Raw genomic sequence first — 11,827 nt, forward strand, 5'->3', positions numbered from 1 at the left:
AAAATTATAAGGATGAGCTTTACTATTGCTCCTACCAAGGATAGTAATTGCATCCGACACGTTATAGACCATAATTAAAAGCATGTCAGGGAACATTGCCTTAACAGTTGCTTGTTCAACGCTTTCCTTTACAACCGGACGGTAGTTTACCGAAAGGTAATATACGGAGCAAGTATACTGGATGTGTTGCTTTTCCAATACAAGGTTAGCAAGTGGGTGACACAAAACCGTAAGTTTTGAGCTAAAGTTTTCAAATCTGAAACCCACCAAACCCACAAAAAGAATTTGCAAAAACCGGTGAAGGGTTATTCCGGAAAACTTATCTAGGGTAAAAACTAGATTGAATTTTCAAAAAGATCAAATGTTTTCATAAAGATCCAATTTCCTTAAAGGATCTAAATTTTTATAGTCATGTGGGACTGTAAACCATAACGTTACTACCATTGTTCATACCGCCGTAATGAAATCACTGATGTACAAAGTGTGAAGAATAAAGAAGTGATTCTAGTATATTTCAAGACTATATTTCTTGAGGACAAGCAACGCTCAAGTGTGGGAATATTTGATAATGCTAAAAACGAACATATATTTCATCGCATTATCCCTCAAGAAAGACAAGCTTTTAGTTGCAGTTGTCCTATTTACAAGGAATATTTGTTTAAATATTAAAAGGTGAAGACAAAAGACAGATTCGACGAATTGAAGACGCAAACGACCAAAAAGCTAAAAAGTACAAAGTACAAGCAAAGAGGTTCAAATTATTGATGAGAAACATCTCAAAATTACAAGAGTACAAGACGCAAAACGCAAAGTACAAGATATTAAATTATACGAAAGGACGTTCGAAAATCCGAAACCGAGACATGAACCAACTTTCAACGTACGACGCAACGGACCGAAAGTTACAAATTAATTATGTATATAAATATAATATAATATATAATTAATTATATAAATTATATATTTATATTATATTTATATAATAAAATAGGTCGGAAAGCTAGGAGCCAAACTTGTGTGAGCTGGATTCCACAGCTCCGCACTCGCGGAGCTTATAAAGCCCAAAAAGGCCGCACTCGCGGAGCCCACAAAATCAGAAATCCACCTATAAAAGGCCATGCAATTCGACGGATTATTTACTTTATTTTCTTTTCATCATACGTAAATATATATATATATATATATATATATATATATATATATATATATATATATATATATATATATATATATATATATATTATAATTTTAATTTTAATTTTAATTTTAATCCTAATAATAAGGGTATGTTAGCGAATGTTGTAAGGGTGTAAGTCGAAATTCTGTCCGTGTAACGCTACGCTATTTTTAATCATTGTAAGTTATGTTCAACCTTTTTAATTTAATGTCTCGTAGCTAAGTTATTATTATGCTTATTTAAGCCGAAGTAATCATGATGTTGGGCTAAAAATATTAAAATTGGGTAATTTGGCTTTTTACCATAATTGGGGTTTAGACAAAAGAACGACACTTGTGGAAATTAGACTATGGGCTATTAATGGGCTTTATATTTGTTTAACTAAATGATAGTTTGTTAATTTTAATATAAAGATTTACAATTGGACGTACCTATAAATAACCATATACACTCGATCGAACACGATGGGCGGGATATTTATATGTACGAATAATCGTTCATTTAACCGGACACGGGAATGGATTAATAGTCACTAGAATTATTAAAACAGGGGTGAAATTATGTACAAGGACACTTGGCATAAATGATAACAAAGTATTAAAACCTTGGGTTACACGCAGTCGATATCCTGGTGTAATTATTAAACAAAGTATTAAGACCTTGTTATAGTTTAAGTCCCCAATTAGTTGGAATATTTGACTTCGGGTATAAGGATAATTTGACGAGGATACTCGCACTTTATATTTATGACTGATGGACTGTTATGGACAAAAACCAGCCGGACAAATTGAATAATCCAGGACAAAGAACAATTAACCCATGGGCATAAAACTAAAATCAACACGTCAAACATCATGATTACGGAAGTTTAAATAAGCATAATTCCTTTATTTTCATATTTAATTGCACTTCTAATTATCACATTTTTATTTATTGTTATTGTATTTAATTGCACTTTTAATTATCGCACTTTTTAATTATCGTAATTTTATTTTATCGCACTTTTATTATTCGCAATTTCATTATCGTTATTTACTTTACGCTTAAAATTAAGTCTTTTATTTATTTAATATTTTACATTAGGTTTTAACTGCGACTAAAGTTTTAAAAATCGACAAACCGATCATTAAACGGTAAAAAACCCCCCTTTATAATAATAATATTACTTATATATATATATATATATATTTATATTTTTATAAATTAAAACTAATATAGCGTTAAGCTTTGTTTAAAGATTTCCCTGTGGAACGAACCGGACTTACTAAAAACTACACTACTGTACGATTAGGTACACTGCCTATAAGTGTTGTAGCAAGGTTTAGGTATATCCATTCTATAAATAAATAAATATCTTGTGTAAAATTGTATCGTATTTAATAGTTTTTCCTAGTAAAATATACACTATTTCATATACGCCTCGCATAACATCAAGTATTTTTGGCGCCGCTGCCGGGGAACATAAACGCCGAAAGCGCAATGCTAAAAATAAAAAAAATAAAAAAAAAAGTTTTTATAAAAGTTTTTGTTAAGTTCTTTTTATAAATAGAAGTTTTAAAAATAATAAAAATATAAAAATTCAAAAAGAAAGAAAAATACATTTATATTTTTAAGAGTTTATAATATTTATAAGTATTTTTATTTTAGTTTTAAAATTAAATTTTTATTTAAGTTATATTTATATTTTATGTATAATATAAAAAGTAAAAATATAAAAATATAAAAAAAAACTGAACCTGTAAAAATCGACCCCTTTTGGGCTGAAATTGAACCCTCTGCGACTCGCGGAGCATTTGAACTGGACCATACCGCACTCGCGGAGGTCTTCTGACAGGTCAAACCTAGGACTGCAATTAATACGAAATTAGGGTTGCAAATTTTATTATTATTAATAATTAGGGTTTTAATTAAATAAAATTAGTTTTAGTTTTATTTTAATTTGTATTTTTAAGTTATATTAAGTTTTAATAAATTATAAAATTAATAGTTTTATAAAATAAATAATATAAAAATAATATTTTTATAAAAATTATATTTTCATAAACTTTAGTTTTATTTTTTATATTTCGTACCTTTTTAATCGTTTCTTGTAATATTTTTAAATTTTTTTCGCTCGTATTTAATTTAAGACATAGTTTTTTGCCGTAGTTATTTTATTTCTAGATTTTTAAGATTTGCCGTAAAATCCCTTAAGTGCTTTTTTCTTAGACTAAGATTTAGGTGCTTTAGAATTTTACGACGCTACAAATTTTAGTTTCTTTTTAAGTTTCGTATCTTTTATTCACCGACATTTTTCGACGCGCTCTTTTTCTCTCTTATTTCTCGCCATTCTAGTTTTTAGGACTTAGAATTTTCTCTATTTCTTATCTAATATTTCTTTAAATTTCAAACGAAAAATTGTTTTAAGTGGTTAAATTGATAGACATCAAAATTTTCTGGTTCGTAGTAATAGTTGGATTTGTATGTAGACCGGGTTATTGAAGCCAAACAGTACTCAATTATATTGAGACCAAACGAATCCTGCCCTTTTGCTGCATCTTTTGGCTATTCGAAACGTGGGCAAAATCAGAAAAGTCTATTAATTGGATAACTTATATAATTTTTCTTTTTTTTAAAAAACTAATAGGATATTCAGTGAATGCATCGAGCAAAACGTTCACCACCTTTTGTACGTTCACCACCTGTAACTAGATCAAGACATCTAGCAAATATTGTCGCCGTTGGTTTTTCTTCAGAATTATCATCCAGTCGACCAAGTACTCCAATTCAAATTTCCGATAATCCATTTTTTGAACCCGACCTCACAATTGAGAATCCGGAGAATATTCAAGGACAATTCATAGATCCTGAACCATTAATTTTTCCTCCGGAACCACCAATCATTCAAACAGAGATTGTTGAGGAATGAACAATTAAATCAGAATCCTCTAGTGATTCAGATTCAACAAATTCAATCATGGAAAATCTGGAACCTCTAAGTATGGAAGACCGAATGAGAGCTAAACGCACTGACCAAGGTCAATCAATTACTCAACCTGACATTAATGCGCCAGATTATGAAATCAAAGGACAAATTCTACATATGGTGACTAATCAATGCCAATTTAGTGGTGCGCCGAAGGAAGATCCAAATGAACATCTTCGTACCTTTAATAGGATCTGCACTCTATTTAAAATAAGAGAAGTGGAGGATGAACATATATATCTCATGTTATTTCCCTGGACTTTAAAGGGAGAAGCCAAAGATTGGTTAGAATCGTTACCTGAAGGGGCGATTGATACATGTGACGTTTTAGTTGAAAAATTTCTTAAACAATTCTTTCCGGCATCTAAAGCCGTGAGACTTCAAGGAGAAATTGTTACGTTCACATAAAAGCCAAATGAAACTCTATATGAGGCATGGACAAGATTTGAAAAGTTATTGAGAAGATGTCCGCAACATGGTTTAGACACTTGTCAAATAGTACAAATATTCTACCAAGGATGCGACATCACTACAAGGAAAGACATCGATATAGCAGCTGGTGGTTCCATTATGAAGAAAACAGAAACTGATGCTTACAAAATTATTGATAACACTGCTTCCCACTCACATGAGTGGCACCAAGAAAAAGATATCGTTAGATCATCTAAAGCAGCTAGAGCCGATTCTAGCCATGACTTAGATTCCATTTCCGCAAAGATAGATGCTGTCGAGAGACGAATGGAAAAGATGACTAAAGATATCCACTCAATACAAATTAGTTGTAAGCAGTGTGGAGGACCACATTTAACAAAAGATTGTCTCAGTATTGAACTAACAATGGAACAAAGAGAGAATATTTCATACATAAACCAAAGGCCTGAAAATAATTATCAGAATAATTATCAACCGCCAAGACCGATCTACAATCAAAACCAGAATTATAATCGAAATGTTCCATATAACAACCAACAAGGTCCTAGCAATCAACAAGTATCTAATAATACTTACAATCAGCAAAGACCTAATTTTCAAAACAAACCACCACAAACCGATGATAAAAAGCCTAATTTAGAAGATATGATGACGAAGCTAGTTGAATCTCAAACACAGTTTTTCACATCTCAGAAACAAACCAATGAACAAAATGCTCAAGCATTTAGAAATCAACAAGCTTCTATTCAAAATCTGGAACAAGAAGTAAGTAACCTAGCAAGGTTAATAGGTGAAAGAAAACCGGGAAGTCTACCTAGTGATACAAATGCTAACCCCCGGAATGAAACAGCTAAAGCCATTACCATAAGAAGTGGTATTACACTTAAACCACCTGAAATATCTGTAATTTCTGATGAAGCTATTCCTACTCCACAAGAACCACAACCTGATCAAGATAAGGAAAAAGAACCGGTAGTTGAAAAGGTTAATGAAGATAACACAGTTAAAGCTAAACCTTATGTTAAACCATACCAACCACCACTTCCTTACCCGAGTAAAATGAAAAAAGAGAGACTTGAAGCCGAGCAATCCAAATTCTTGGATATGTTTAAACAGATAAATGTAAATCTTCCTTTCATTGATGTGATTTCAGGAATGCCTAGATATGCTAAATTTCTGAAAGATCTAATCACAAATAGAAAGAAAATGGAAGAACTCTCGGCTGTTACTATGAATGCTAATTGTTCTGCAGTGCTATTGAATAAAATACCAGAAAAACTATCTAATCCGGAAAGTTTCACAATTCCATGTTTTCTGGGAAGTCTTAGTTCAATAGAAGCATTGGCAGACTTAGGTGCTAGTATAAATTTAATGCCGTATTCACTATACGCTAAACTAGATCTTGGAGAATTGAAACCAACAAGAATAAGCATACAACTAGCCGATAGATCAGTAAAATATCCTAGAGGGATAATGGAGAACATGCTAGTTAAAGTTGGTACTTTAGTATTTCCAGTAGATTTTGTTATCCTGGACATGGAAGAAGATTCTCAAGTTCCTCTCATATTAGGAAGACCATTCTTAAACACGGCTAAAGCAATGATAGACGTGTTTGGTAAGAAACTAACCCTAAGTATAGAGGACGAGAGTGTTACCTTTTCAGTTGATAGAGCAATGCAACAACCGCAATCTGCAGATGATACATGTTATTATATTCAAACTATAGATTCACATGCAGAATTGTTAGAAGAATTTCCAGAATTACAAGGAACAGGAGAATGTTCTTTAGGAGAAGGAACTAAACCAATTGATGAAACTGAAATGTTAGCTACACTTATGGCTAATGGATATGAACCAACAACAGAAGAAATTCAAATACTAAAAGAAGAAGACAGATATCGATATAAATCATCGATAGAAGAACCGCCGACATTAGAGTTAAAGCCACTTCCAAACCATTTGAAATATGCTTATTTACATGGTGAATCTGAATTACCTGTAATAATATCGTCTTCTCTTACTGAAAATGAAAAATCTCAACTCATTTATGTGTTAAAAGCTCATAAACCAGCCATTGCATGGAAGATTCATGATATTAAAGGAATAAGTCCTTCGTATTGCACACATAAAATCCTTATGAAAGAAGGTCATAAAACGTATGTGCAACGCCAACGAAGACTAAATCCTAATATGCAAGAAGTTGTTAAGAAAGAAATTATTAAACTGCTTGATGCAGGTTTAATTTATCCAATTTCTGATAGTTCATGGGTAAGCCCAGTTCAATGCGTTCCTAAGAAGGGTGGCATGACTGTCATTACAAATGAGAAAAATGAGCTTATTCCTACTAGGACTGTAACAGGATGGCGTGTATGTATTGATTATAGAAAATTAAATGACGACACCAGAAAAGATCACTTTTCCTTACTTTTCATTGATCAAATGTTGGAAAGATTAGCCGGAAACAGTTACTATTATTTTCTTGATGGTTTTTCCGGATATTTTCATATTCTAATAGCACCCGAGGATCAAGAGAAAACCACATTCACGTGCCCTTATGATACTTTTGCTTACAAACGCATGCCATTTGGACTTTGCAACGCCCCTGAAACCTTTCAAAGGTGCATGATGGCGATTTTTCACGACATGATAGAAGAATGCATGGAAGTTTTCATGGATGACTTTTCAGTCTTCGGTGATACTTTTGAATCATGTCTAGTTAATCTTGAACGAATGCTTATTAGATGTGAACAATCAAATCTAGTACTTAATTGGGAGAAATGCCATTTCATGGTTAAAGAAGGCATCGTTCTTGGTCATAAAATCTCAAAAGAAGGAATTGAAGTGGATAGAGCTAAAGTAGATGTAATTGCTAAACTTCCACATCCCACCAATGTTAGAGGAGTTAGGAGTTTTCTAGGGCATGCCGGTTTTTACCGACGTTTCATAAAAGATTTTTCTAAAATTGCCACTCCTATGAATAAACTCCTAGAAAAGGATACTCCATTCATCTTTTTAGATGAATGCATCAAATCTTTTAATATACTTAAAGAAAAACTCACTAATGCGCCAATCATGATAACTCCAAATTGGAATCTACCATTTGAACTAATGTGCGATGCAAGTGATTTTGCAATGGGAGCCGTTTTAGGACAAATGATTGAAAAACGATTTCAACCTATATATTATGCTAGTAAGACGTTACAAGGAGCACAAACAAATTACACAACTACTGAAAAAGAACTCCTTGCTATTGTCTTTGCTTTTGACAAATTTCGTTCATATCTCGTTCTAGCTAAAACAGTGGTCTATACTGATCATTCTGCTCTTAGATACCTATTTTCAAAACAAGATGCTAAACCAAGATTAATCCGTTGGATCTTACTCTTACAAGAGTTTGATATTGAAATCCGAGATAAAAGAGGAGCAAAAAATCTCGCCGCTGATCATCTTTCTCGTCTTGAAAATCCTGAATTAGAAGTTCTAAATGAATCGGCCATACAAGACAACTTTCCTGATGAATATCTATTGAAGATAGATTATAATGAAATTCCATGGTTTGCAGACTATGCAAACTATTTAGTATGTGGATTCCTTGAAAAAGGATTGTCGTACCAAAAATGAAAGAAATTCTTTAGTGATATAAAACACTATTTCTGGGAAGATCCACATTTGTTTAAAAGTTGTCCCGATGGAATAATACGCCGATGTGTATTCGGAGATGAAGCTAGTAAAATCTTAAACCATTGTCACACAGGACCAACAGGAGGGCATTATGGGCCTCAACTCACAGCAAGAAAAGTTTATGATGCTGGATTCTATTGGCCTACAATTTACAAAGACGCACACCTTCTTTGCAAATCCTGTGATGCTTGTCAAAGGGCCGGAAAAATAAGTCAACGTGATGAAATGCCACAAAATGTCATTCAAGTATGTGAAGTATTTGACATTTGGGGTATTGACTTTATGGGTCCATTTCCAAAATCTCATAATAATCTCTACATTCTCGTAGCCATTGATTATGTATCTAAATGGGCGGAAGCACAAGCTCTCCCAACTAACGATGAACGAGTTGTAGTCAACTTTTTAAAACGTCTTTTGCAAGGTTCGGAACACCGAAAGCTTTAATAAGTGATCGGGGTACTCATTTTTGTAATAATCAACTTGAGAAAGTCCTCAAAAGATATGGAGTAACTCATAAAATCTCCACCGCATATCATCCACAAACAAGTGGACAAGTTCAAAATACCAACCGAGCTTTAAAACGTATTCTAGAGAAAACCGTAGGATCAAATCCGAAGGAATGGTCCACTAAATTGGAGGATGCACTCTGGGATTTTAGAACAGCCTACAAAACTTCAATTGGAACCACACCTTTTAGACTCGTTTACGGAAAAGCATGTCATCTTCCAGTAGAAATTGAACACAAAGCATTTTGGGCTTTGAAGACATGTAATCTTGATTTACATGAAGCCGGACGTCTACGATTAAGTCAACTAAATGAATTAGAAGAATTAAGACATGAAGCATACGAAAATTCATTAATCTATAAGGAAAGAACAAAAAAATGGCATGATAAAAGAATCAGAAGTTCAAAAGAATTTAAAGAAAGAGACAGAGTTCTTCTTTTCAATTCACGATTCAAGCTATTTCCTGAAAAATTGAAATCAAGATGGTCTGGACCATTCATAGTCAAAAGAGTTTTACCGTACGGAACAGTAGAATTGATAAATTCAAATGGGATTGAATTTAAAGTTAATGGTCACAGAGTTAAACATTACATAGATAGTCCGATGGAAGTTGACAACGAAGTTAATCACAATTTCAACACCACAGCTAACTAAGTGTGGGGAGAATCAAGTCTTTAAAGGATAATATGTATTTCTGTTAGAGTTAGATTTTCTGTTTTCGTGTAGTTCTCGAAAATGGAACCCGAATGGTCTTTCCCTAGCAGACCCTAAAGAACTAGTCTTCCCCCCCCATTCTGAATTTTTATTTTTTTAGGTTTTACGAGATGAAGACTTCCTGTGAATTAAACCATGGTCTAATGCTACACGCTTTGATCACTAAACATAATAATGACACCCTTCCAAGTGAAATAGTATCATTAATCAAAGGTAAATTGGACGGAGTAAGAAAAGAATCCAGATGCGAAAATAATAAGTTACAATTTGGTAAAGGAAAATCAAAATCCGCAGCGAAAAGAAGAGTACGACACCTTGAAAGATGTCACAAATGCGGAAAATGGTCACACGAAGGAAAATGCTCGACGAATCAGACATATTCCAATACCGAATTTGTTACTCTATGCAGAGACGGACCGTTCATATGTTTAGAAGAAAAAATGTTAAATGCTCGAGGTTAAGCCTATGTAGCTATGGAAAACCAATTAGTCCGACTATCTTATGAGTGGGCTAGAGCATATCACTAAGAAATCTTTTTCACAGGTAAGTTTGTACAGTTTTTATTTTTTTTTGTAACCTTTTGATAATAAACGCTAATTTGTTCGCTATAAAGTATTAAATTGATATTCTATAAAATTAGGTCTTGCGACCGAAATTATTGATATCATACAAAAATTTATTACATCACTGCGAAATTTACCGTTTATTCTTAAGGTATAAAAATCTTTAATCAATCAACCCAAAAATATTTTAAAAATTCGTCATGAGTTAAATTAGGTCGTTGAACCGAAATTACTTTACCGAAAAGAGAGGCGTATATTTTTGATAATATTTGATTGATTAAAGTAGGATAAAAGACCAAAAAGATTTTTAATTTTATTTTTACTTTGTTTTTAAAATTAATATTAAAATAATATTGTAAACTTGTTAAAATTAATATATATTTAAAATTGTAAATATTTGAAAAATTAATATTTTTAAAACAAAAATATAATTTAAGTTTGGTGTGAATTTTTAATACGAATTTTTAATTTTATGCATTTTAAATTTAAGTTTGGTGTAAATTTAAAAAAAAAAATTACTTTATTTTGCTAAGTTAAAAATATGATTTTTAAAATTCGTCGGGAGTTGAAGACTAGGTCGTTGAACCGAAATTGCTTTACCCGATGGAGGGACGAGAACTTTTATTATCATTATTTTTAATCTTATTGAACTAAAGTATGCCAAAAACATTAAAAAAAAATCCAAAAATCTTTGCTTTTAAAACCGCGCTTTAAATTGACAAATTTTAAAATTTTGTCAAGGGACGGACTAGGACAACGATCCGAAACGCCCTCGCTCCTAAAGGAAAACAAAATTTTTAGAATTTAATTAATTAAATGTTTTAAAAAGTTATAAGGTTTTATAAATAAAAAAAAAAAAAAAAAATTAGCCGCGACTCGCGGTGCTTTGTGGGTTCCCACCACCGCACTCGCGGAGCTTAGAAAATCCAGAAAAAATATAACTGGTCGAACAGACCAGTTTGTACACCAACCACACCAATTTTCTGCGAAAAAATCCACGAAAAACACTCCCAAATTCGTGATTTTTCACCATTTTTCATCAAATCTTTCATAAAATTACAATGAGGAGACTATTATCAAGGAATTACTCAAGGAAATCGGTAAATTTCTACACCTAAACACCATTTAATCCAAATTTTTAGTGTTCTTGAACAATTTCATGCCTAATTCGATTTTGATGCTTTCTAGTGTAATAATGCTTCAATTGTTTGTGTATTATGCTTGTATAACCTAGATTGATGCTATTTAACATGATTAGAAGCTTTGAACTTCAATTTTTGAATAATCTAGGGTTTGTGTTCTTGAGCAAAATTAGGACTTTTTGATATAAACAGGTTATGGCCGAATTTTATTGTTAGTTTATGCTAAATTGAGTAGTGTAACATGTTTAGGTTGCTAAATGATCAAAACTTTGATCCTAAACATGATTTATGAAGATTAAAGTGGATTTTTTGAACCAAAATTGCATGAACTTGATTTAATTGATATGAATGCCATGAGGAACTTATTTAATTGTTATAATTGTTTTTGACATGTTTTAAAAGATAAATGCGAAGGAACTTTGTGTACATTTTTGTAAAAGTATATTTGTAAAAGTGTAGAATTGTTAATATTTTAAAAATGTGTATAGAGTTTAATATGGATTAAACATGTCATTGTAATTGTTTAGATTTATGATTTTGCTAAAACTAATGCATATTTGGATGCACAAAAATTGTGTTTATTTTGCAGACTGAAAGGGGTGAATCTTCATCCCAGGCTCGCAATGCTCCTCCGGAAGATGCAGATC

This window comes from Rutidosis leptorrhynchoides, chromosome 8 (genome assembly GCF_046630445.1).
Source record: "Rutidosis leptorrhynchoides isolate AG116_Rl617_1_P2 chromosome 8, CSIRO_AGI_Rlap_v1, whole genome shotgun sequence".
NCBI lineage: Eukaryota > Viridiplantae > Streptophyta > Magnoliopsida > Asterales > Asteraceae > Rutidosis > Rutidosis leptorrhynchoides.